The sequence below is a fragment of the Dioscorea cayenensis genome, chromosome 9 (genome assembly GCF_009730915.1).
Source record: "Dioscorea cayenensis subsp. rotundata cultivar TDr96_F1 chromosome 9, TDr96_F1_v2_PseudoChromosome.rev07_lg8_w22 25.fasta, whole genome shotgun sequence".
Classification (NCBI taxonomy): domain Eukaryota; kingdom Viridiplantae; phylum Streptophyta; class Magnoliopsida; order Dioscoreales; family Dioscoreaceae; genus Dioscorea; species Dioscorea cayenensis.
Window position 1 is genome coordinate 16,562,074 of NC_052479.1, and position 10,831 is coordinate 16,572,904.

Genomic DNA, 10,831 nt, shown 5'->3' on the forward strand with positions numbered 1-10,831 from the left:
AAAATCCTAAAGTACACGGTCCCAAACCTAAGGTCAACCATGACTAGCTCTACTCTATGTCTCGATGGAGAAATCGCTCAGTCTCAACACCTCACGCTATGTAAAGTTGCATAGAGTTCTAGGGATTCCAAGTGATAAACTCTATTCTTATGTGTAGATCTAACCCTTTGGTTCAGGCGAAAGACCCGTAGTCACAATTAAGCACCAGATACTAAAGTTACTTCAATGCTTCACTCTGTTGGTCGCGCAACTAAGCCCTAATGGAGTTCATCCTTTAGTTCTTCACTCTATTGTAACCACAAAGAACTGTAGAAGGTAGGGTAAATCACACTGGAGGGACTCTCCGCTACCTCTCGACTCACCCTTTCAACCCTCTCCAATCTAGCATTGTCTAACCCTCGTGGCGTGTCACCCATCCACAAAGTTTACCAAGATGAACTCTCAACCCTAGTGTCACTCTAAGGGAGAAATCATTCAACAAGCATTCAAGATTGAAACTCAAATAAAAATATCAATTAAGGAAGGCATAATAAAAGGTCAAAGAAACATTAACATCTTAGGGTTTACAAAATCCAAGTACCCACTAGGGGGTTTAGCTCTCCATGGAGCAAGATATAATCAATAATGAAATTGATAGTAAAAACAAGTCATCCATCAAAAAACCCCCTCGGTATTCGTGTTGATGGTCTTGTGGAGTAGCCTCTTTTTCTCCAAATGTTCCCTTGTCTTTCCTAGGGCACACCTCGCCGGATCGGTGTCGATGAAAGCTCCCCCAACAACCTTATTCCAAGAGAAGCGCGGTGTCGAATCCGTAGAACCACTCCTGATAAGTGCTTGTGCGATACGAATGTGAAGCGTTCATTCCTTCTGTTGAGCATTACTTTTCTCCGGTTTTTACACTAATATGTGTGTTTTTTATGTTACTTTTATGCAGGTAGGGTTGTGAGGCCGAGTATGAAGGAAATAGGCCAATGTAGATCACAATGCCTTTATTTTGGAGGAAATATTGCTAAGGTTCAAACGTGAAGACATAGGTCGATATGAGATGCTAGAGTGTGTGCCAACCTCCTCGTATTCGAGTTGGCACATCCATTTGGAGGGGCACAAAGGCAGTCACACTCGAGTATTCCGACTTATGCACATAGAACAAGAGTTTCACCAACGTGTTCACCATTGAAGAAGCAAGTGATCCACGACATGAACGTGTGCCCGTTTGCGTTACCCCGATGAAAGTATGGAATTGGAAAGCTATTCAGGCCGAATACTGAGCAGAGAAATGTAGCAACATCGTAGTATGTATTGTAGCGAGCACTGTTCACAGCCGGCCGAGAAACCAGAGAAACAGAGAATCCACACGGGCCTGTGGAAGTTATCCATGCCCGTGTGGAAATTCCGCACGGCCCCATGGAGCATCCACGCCCGTGTAGTCGCCCGATTCCAGCCCTATTTAAAGCCGATTCAGCCCCGATTTTGGTATTCTTTTCTCCATCTTTTCCCCAACTTGAGAGAGGGCTTCGGCTAGGGTTTTGAGGGGTATTGGCCAAGGTTTTGGAAAGGTTCTACGGCTCCGACATCGTCATTCCTTAGGAAGAAGGTTGGTAGGGGAGCTTCCGTTGAGGCGTATCCTATACCGGACGAGGGAATCCTTGGACGACGAGTAGAGGACTTTCCACAAGACCATCGACATGACTATCGAGGGGGTTTCCTTATGGATTTATTGCTTTTACATTCTATTTCTTTGATTGTACTTAGCTCCATGGAGAGCTAAACTCCTAGTGGGTACTCGGGTATCGTGAACCCTAGGATGTATTTGTTTCTTTGAATCTCTTTATTATTAGAGCTGTCAATTCGCGCTTGGCCCGCCTGGCCAGCCCGCCCCACCAATAGAAATGGGCGGGTCGGGTTGGTCTTTTATAGGCCCGCCTAGAGGCGGGCCTAAATGGGAGCCAACCAGCGGGCCATGAGTTAGGGCGGGGTGGGTCACTGGCTTCTAATTTATATATAATATATTATATATATATATATATATATATATGATATTGATATATTGTTAAGGATTTAAATTAAAAAATAAATAAATAATTTTAATGAAATTTAATATGCATTTAATTATGTTTTTAAAAAGAAATATGGAGATAACAAAACATTTTTAATGACTTGTTGATTTTGATGAATATTATGATTGTAATGGATGTTTTTTTATTTTTGTGCTTTGTTAATTTTTGCTAAATTTTTTTGTTGATTGTAATGGATGAATGTTGTAATTGTAATAGATGTTTTATCTTGTGGTTTGTTGTTGTTTTTTTTTAAAAAACTTTTTGTTGATTGTAAATTTATAATAGTGTTTTTTTATTTAGAGATTTTGTAATTATTGTTGATTTTGTTAGGTTTTGAATATTATAATGGATGATTTTATTTTGTTAATTATTACATGTTTTAATTTTTAATTTAGTTTTTTTATGAATTTATAATGGATGTTTCAATGTTTCATATATTACAACATTTATAAAAAAATAAAAATAAATTAAATATTTTTGATTTTTTTGGCGGGCCGCCCGCCCTAACCCTAACCCAAAAGCGGGTCGGGTCGGGTTGGCATTTTTGCCGGCCCGCCACGCCCCGCCAAATGGCGGGTTTTGGCGGGTCGTGGGCGGCCCACCCCGCCCGATCCCGTTTTGACTGCTCTATTTATTATGCTTTCAATAAATTGATGTTTATTGTGAGTTCCAACCTTGAATGCTTGATTGTATGAATATTTCCCCTAGAGTGACACTAGGGTTGAGAGTTCTTGTTGGTAACCTTGTGAGTGAGTGACACACCACGAGCGTTAGACAAAGCTAGGTTGGAGAGGGTTGAAAGGGTGAGTCGAGAGGTATAGAAGTGTCCCCTTTCCTCTCTAGTGTGATAAATTCTGCCTCCGTTCCTCGAGTTCTTTGCGCCTATAATAGAGTGAATGGTCTAAAGGATGAACTTCCACTGGGGCTTAGTTGCACGTGCAACGGAGTAAAGCGTTGAGGTGATCTTAGTATCTAGGGCTTAATTGTGGTTAGGGACCTTCCACCTGGACCAAAGGGTTAGGTCTATAATTAGGAAGAGATTTATCACTTGGAATCCCTAGAGCTCATTGCAACTCTATGCGAGTGTGAGGTGTTGAGATTGTTCGATTTCTCCTGCAGGACATGTATAGAGTTAGGCATAGTTGACCTTAGATTTGGGACTATGTAATTAAGGATTTCCATGACTCACCATTGCATTGATTACAAAGCATAATAGAGGGTTCTTGCACTTGAAACAATTATCCTCGGTGGAGCATTATCCGGGTACCCCATCTTTATCGATTGCCTTACCCCCTTCTTTACTTTTGCTCCCTTTCTTGTTGCTTTTATTGTTGAGAATTGAATCATTATCACACTCATTATCATTGATCTTTCATATAGCTAAGAATCGAATTAAGTATTTTTATTCCCTACTCCCTGTGGATTCGATACCCGCTCACCCGGGATTATTACTTCGACAAACCCGTGCACTTGCGGGATATACGCAAGGGGACCTTGTCAACTCCAAAGACTTGCCTAAAGCCTCCCAAAACCATACCCGACGGCCTCTCCAAAGATGCAAAAAAGTTGGAGAAAAGGGTGAAAGATCCTCCTAAAAAGCAGGTTGAATCGCGGCTTAAATAGGCTAGAATCGGGCATCCACACACCCCTGTAGATTCTCCACACGGGCTTGTGAATTTCCACACGGGTGTGGGGAATTTCCACACGCCTGTGTGGATTCTCTGGAAACTTGATTTTCCGCCGGCTGTGAACAGTAACTGCTATAGTGTATTGCTAAAATGATTTGCTACAGTACTCCACTAAAACACTCCCAATTCCACACTTTTCATCTTTTCATCGAGGCAACATAAATGGGCACACGCTCATGCTGTAGATTGTAACTCTTCTTCAATCAAAGGCGCATTAGTAAAGATCTTACTATCAATGCACAAGTTTGGATGAGCAAATGTGACAGTCTTCGTACTCCTCCAACTCATTGTAATGATTTGAATACATGGAGGTTGGCACACATTCACTTATCTCAGGGCCCCACTTGTGTCTTCGCGTTTGTTCCTTCCAAGATTCCACCAAATAGTGCGTTTATGATCTACTTTAGTCTTCTTTTCTTAATACTTAGCTTCACAACCCTACATGCGCAAAAGAACACAAATACACGTGTATTAGCACTCAAAACCTGATAAAAGTAATGCTCATCATAAGGAAAGAACACTATGCATTTTTAACACAGAAGCACTCATCACAACCCAAGCAAGATTTTCCATATTTTGTTGATTTAGTAGTAGTTTTGTAGTTTTTCTTGAATTTGCAATAAATTTCTCAGCTTTCATGTTTTGCATGTACTAGTTGGATGTTTGTGATCACAAACACTCATTTTATGCTTCCTAGGTCATATATATATATATATATATATTTGATCTTAACTGTAGGAAATAGGAAACTCTGCTAAATTTTCCAGTACTCACACCGGCTACTTATGCCCATAAGCATGGCTGTAAGCCTCAAATAGAGAGCTCTACGGGTATCTTACGCTCATAGACCATCATGTAAGGGGAATTCAGAGAGCGTTATGAGTGCACTTATGATCTGCAAGTCCTGGTGAGCACAGTTCAGAGGTTTCTTATGAGTGGCTTATGCCCATAAGTGAGGCCTTAAGGGTCATCCAGAGCATTTTATGGTTATATCTTAAACCCTTATGTCCCATAACCTTCTAGGGAATTTATCCTAAGTTCCTTAAGGGTATCTTACACCTGTAAGCTAAGCCATAAGAGCAAGATAGAGAACCTTATGGACTACAGTGCTAAGCCTCTTATGGTTGTAACCTAGGTTGTAAAGGAGATGTACCCTTACGGGGTAGGCCTTATGGTTATAAGTACCTCCTATTTGTTCATTTAGAAAGACTTACGGTCACAACTTATACCCGTAAGTCACTGGCAAGCACTTAGGGTTTAAGTACAATCGGCCACCTTTGATCTTTATTCCCAATTGTTTTTCACCGAATTTTAGTCGTCGACACTCGTCTCTCCTCCCATTCTTTTTCCATCATCTTCCTCTTCTATTTTTAAGTAATTTTGAGTTGGATTGTACTGATTTGAAGCTTCTCACCGGCCAGTTTCTTAATTTTTTCTTCACATTAAAGGTAATCTTTGTTTTCATAATTTTTGAGTCCGTTGATTGATTTGTTGCATGGAAATGACTGCATGAATGTTGAGAAATGCTTAAATGATAGTTTAGGATTGAATTATGTAAATTTTAGAGTTTTAATGTAGAAGAGAGATCCTTACAGCCTGCCCCGTGGATTACGGCCGTACGGTCATTGTAAAGGTGACTTTTTGATGCTTACGGTCATAAGCCTTCCCGTAAGCAAGTCGTAAATAGTTAAGTGTTGTTTAAATTTCATATTTTTGCATTCTAAACTTTGTATTTTTCTTGTGCAGCATCGTTAGAGCGAAGAAGGTCGTAGCCCAACCAAACAAGAAAGGGTGGATCGAGGGATCCACCTTGAGTACAACTACCATGGAGGAGACAACTACTTGATGAGTGTAAAATGTTCATGTGTTTGATATCAATTTGCACACTCAATTGGCATGTATTAGAATCATATTGTGGAATTCAATGCTAAATACAGTGTGTTTTGTATTAAACAGCTTAGGACAGTGCTTAAAGATGAGTGAGAGCCAAAGGAAGTATTATAGACCCCAAATAATGAGTTTGGAGCTCTCTCCACATCATTTAAAGAAGGACAAGTCAGAGAACCTTACGGGTAAGGCTTATGTCTATAAGAATGCCTATAAGGACCATCTAGATGAGCTTACAAACAACAGCATATTTTTGTAATGATTGTCGCAAAAAGCAGAACAGTGAAGCCTACAATACAACGCTAACAACCTAAGCTAGACCACAACACAAGCAGAAAACCTTACTGACAGGGCTTACAGACCATAATTCATCTCATAAGGCTCATGGTAATCTTTCCTAGCTCCCTTACGGTCTAGTCCTTAAGCTTGTAAGTAGACGGTAGGAATTCAAAATGTGAATAGAAATTATAAGGATTTCTAGGGCATTGTCTATTCTATCTTTCTTTTTTTTTCGGGGCGATTCTTGGAGGTGAGGTTGAGGAAGAACAGGGGAATCTCTAGAACTTTGGGAGTGATTTGGAGAGGGATTTGGTCCTACATTTAACGGGATTGAGATTGTAACGTGCATGGAAGCTTCTTCGGTGACACTTCATCCTAGGGATTGAATAAGGGGATTTCATGGATCTCATGTTTTCCTCTCTTCTTTGTATCTTGAATGCTTGCCCTCCACTAATAGAGGGCTAATTTGTAGATGTTTGGGCATAGTTGACTCTAGGGTTTATTTTCTTGACTTTGGTTGTTGGATCTTTGATGCTTTAATTGATTCCTTATTTGTAATCATATATATTTGAGTCTAATTATGTGAATGAATGCTTGGTTTCTAACGAGGTGAAAGCCATAGCTATCATACCTTGTATTGCTGTGTGACGAGAAGAAATTCTCATCTAGCATTAACTTGCCACAATTTGAGAGGATAGTGGGTACACCTCTAGTTAGGGTATCTAGGAGACTTTGTCTTCCACAATCCTTTTGAGTGAATTAGTGATAATCTCCATGCTCTATGCAATCATGTGGAGTGGATTTGAGGAGAAATATCATTTTTACTCTGTATTTGGATTAGAGATAATCTCTCTCTTTTGGGTAAGATTATCTACTTAAGAGATTTTATATTAGCCCACAATAGGATTTTCATAGAGTGTTAATGTGATTGTATGGATGTCTATATCAGCTTTGCACCTATTCAATTACACTTTGCCTAAGAAATCAAGATTATGTATATTTCTGGAAACCTTTCGGGTCAAATAGAATTGCATGTTTAGACAACAAACGTCCTGTGCTTCATAACCCTAGAGAGATAGTATACCCGAATATCGCTTTCATCCTTGATTTCTTTCCTGTTATTTCCCATTTTTTCTTGTTTTCATTTGCTATTGTTGAGACTCAAATCACTTCACTATTTATGTTATATGTTGAACCTAGAGTCATTACTAGTACTCACTTTCTTCCCTGTCGACCAACACTCTGTACTTACGCACACTTTATTACATGATTGGCACATACACTTGCATCCCTATCATGATTCCATTGACACCCTTAGCCCCCACATTCTCAGAGGTGCATTTTTGAGAGCGGTATGCCCATTTGAAGATGAAGCGGTTTAGCTAGATTGGCTTGTTCTTGTCAAGCTGGGGCTCGACAAGGAGGTATGGGGATGTTATTATCAATGATTAGCATTGAATGTTCACGTATGAGGAGCTGGTATACTGAGACACTACATCGGAGGTTCTGAGATCCTTTGATCTTGATAGGGCACTGGTTGATTTTTATCGAATAAGCTAAATCCGATTTCAGCTATTCCGGAAGCAGCGGAGTCTCTCTTATACTTGAGTTTACTTTACTGTCAGGTATTTACAACATGGACTTCACCATCACCCCAGAATGAATAGCTACTAATTGATTTTCCTCCAAGCATCACTGCCAAGGGAGTCTTGCAACAACTGAGTAGAGGGAGGAGCTATGAGCTGGGCCTTACCAAGGCCTCATTCTTGACATGCCCGGCTCATAGGTATATACACGCTATCACTGCTCGTTCATTTGTAGGTGGAGCAGGAAACACTTGAGTGGTGAGATTGTAAGAGATTTTGTTCTTTTATAGCATGACTGAGTGTTGTACCATTCACCTGGGTTACATACTGGTAGACTTTAATGTTGACAACGCCCTTGTGTGTGATCCACAAGTGCACGGGTTTGCCAAAGTAATAAATCCCCGATGAGTGGGGAATCGTATCCACAGGGAATAAGGAATAGAAACATCAAGATTGCTACTTAACTAAATGGAGATGAAACAATGATGGTGTGGATAAAGATCGATGCAAACAAACTAAAGAAAATAAGAAAGAGAGGTACAATAAAATATGAGGAAAGACAATTGATAAAAGTGGGGTACTAGTATATTGTTCCTCCTAGGATTATTGCTTCAAGGGCAAAAAGCAACTATTATACTTCCTAACTATGCTTAATAAGTCATGGACATCCTTAAATACATGGTCCCAAACCTATGGTCAACCGTGACTAACTCTACACTATGCCCCGGCAGAGAAATCAACCAGTCTCAACACCTCACACTGTGTAAAGTTGCAAGAAGCTCTAGGGATTCCAAGTGAGAAATCCTATTCCTATATGTAGATCTAACATTTTAGTCCAGGCAAAAGACCCCTAGTCACAATTAAGCCCTAGGTGTTAAAGTTACTTCAACGCTTCACTCTATTGCTTGGCCAACTAAGCCCCAGAGGAATTTATTCCTTAACCCTTCACTCTATTGTGACCGCAAAGAACACTTGGAATGTGGAGATAGGACAAGTCACACCGGAGGGGAAACGGGACGCTCCGCTACCTTTCAATTCACCCTCTCGATCCTCTCCAATCTTGCTTTATCTAACCCTCATGGTGTGTCACTCACTCACAAAGATTACTGAGATGGACTCTCAACCATAGTTTCACTCTAAGGGAGGAATCATTCAACATGCATTCAAGATTTGAACTCAATTAGACATCAATTAAGGAAAACATAATAAAAGGTTAATGAAACAAATACATCCTAGGGTTCACAAATCCAAGTACCCACTAGGAGTTTAGCTCTTCATGGAGCAAGATACAATCAATAATGAAATCGAAAGTAAAAACATGTAACCCATATGAAAACCCCCTCGGTATTCGTGTCGATAGTCTTGTGGAGTAGCCTCGTCCTCTCCAAAGGTCCCCTTGTCAAGCCTAGGGCACACCTCACCGGATCGATGCCGACGAAAGCCTTGCCATAGAACCACTCCAAAGCCTTGCCAAAGCCACTCTAAACCCTAGCGGCAAGCCTTTCAAAAGATGTTGAAAAGGTGGAAAGAGTGATGAAAGATGGATCCCAAAATCGGTACAAGTCGGGCTTTCTAAAGGGTTGGAATCGGGCATCCACACGGGCGTGTGGAATTTCCACACGCCCGTGTGGATTTCTGGAAATCTGCTTTTCGCGGGTCTGTGAACAGTAACAACTACAGTAAATTACTATAATGATTTGCTACAATAACTTACTACAGTACTCCGCCAAAATACTCCCGAATCCACATTTTTCATCGAGACAACATAAACGGGCACACGTCTATGCCGTAGATTGCGTCATTTCTTCAATAAAAAGTCTCATTGGTGAAGATCTCGCTATCATTGCACAAGTCGGGATACGCAAATGTGGCTGCTTTTGTGCCCCTCCAAACCATTGTAATTGCTTGAGCGCATGGAGGTTGGCACACATTCACATATCTTCAATCACAATTTGTGTCTTCACATTTGTTGACTCCAAGACTTCATCAACAAAGTACAATCACAATCCACTTTGTCTTTTTTCTTTCATATTTGGCATCACAACCGTTCATGCACAAAAGTACACAAAAGCACATGTATTAGCACTAAAATTTGATAAAAATAATGCTCATCATAAGAAAAGAATACTTCACATTCTTAGTACACAGGAACTTATCAATTGTACACTATGGTGGGATGGGCTTAGAAAATTGACTCTAGGACCAAGAGATCATCTGTGGCATTAATCCCCTAAGGATGGATAACCTATATTTGATGGGATGGTAATGTGATGCAGCTCCAGATGGATCCTTATCCCTAGCATGACAGAGCACCCAGCAAAGGGGAGAGGTAGAGGATGAGGAGTCAGACGATGAGTCATCCTTTCCATCGGGCACTATACAAGTGAGTGCAGCTAGCCCCGCAGTAGTTTGTCCCATACGATGGTCAAAGATTCAAGAGCTGTGAGCTGACATATGATAGTTGTAAGAGGGCTAGGAGACCATCCTCATGAGCTAGCCACAGATGGAGGCCAACCTTTTCCATACCCTATATCTGCTATAACATTTGATCCCTCTTCTAGGTCCAGTTCCCTTGACATTAACTCGATCATCACCGGATCCACCAACTAATTCTATCCCATCCGATGCCACTGAGAAATGCTTATCTTTTATTTCATTTCTTACTTTTATTTCAGATATTGTATTCAGTATTTTTCCCAAAGGGTTGGCCCTGCCTAGTTTGTACCTATTTTGAGACTCTCAGTGGATTCTATTTTCTATTTTTGTTATTTTATTTTTGTTGAGCTTTAATGTTCTTCTCATATACATTGAAGGATTTATTTACAATACCCAACCTCCTCAATTATAAAGTGGATTCTCACTTGGTCGATTCTGGACCTCGATTGACCCCCAAACTGCTAGGGTATGACAAAGGACACACTAGGCTGGTTCCAAGCAACAATGAACTCTTCAATATGAACTAGAAAATTAATCGTATTCCACTATCTCCCTAATATTGTTTACATTGCCTTGCATACTTCTCTTTTACACACATTGAGGACAATGATGAATTTAAGTGCTGGGGAAGGGTTTCAGTTTCACTGTAAACTCTTTTGGATGCATTTTAAACGTAGAGGACCTTATTAGTATTAGAGTGGACACATGCAAGTTTGTTCCATTTTAAGTTCTATTTGTTTTAGTGTGCATCTTATTCTTGGCTACTCACATAATTAGAGCACAACACTTCTCTATTATGTCAACATAGACGTTGTTGGACTTCTTTTAGTTTCTCGTTATACTTCTTATGGTTGAATTGATAAAAAATTTTGCAAATTTGAAAGAATTTGTTTTAAAA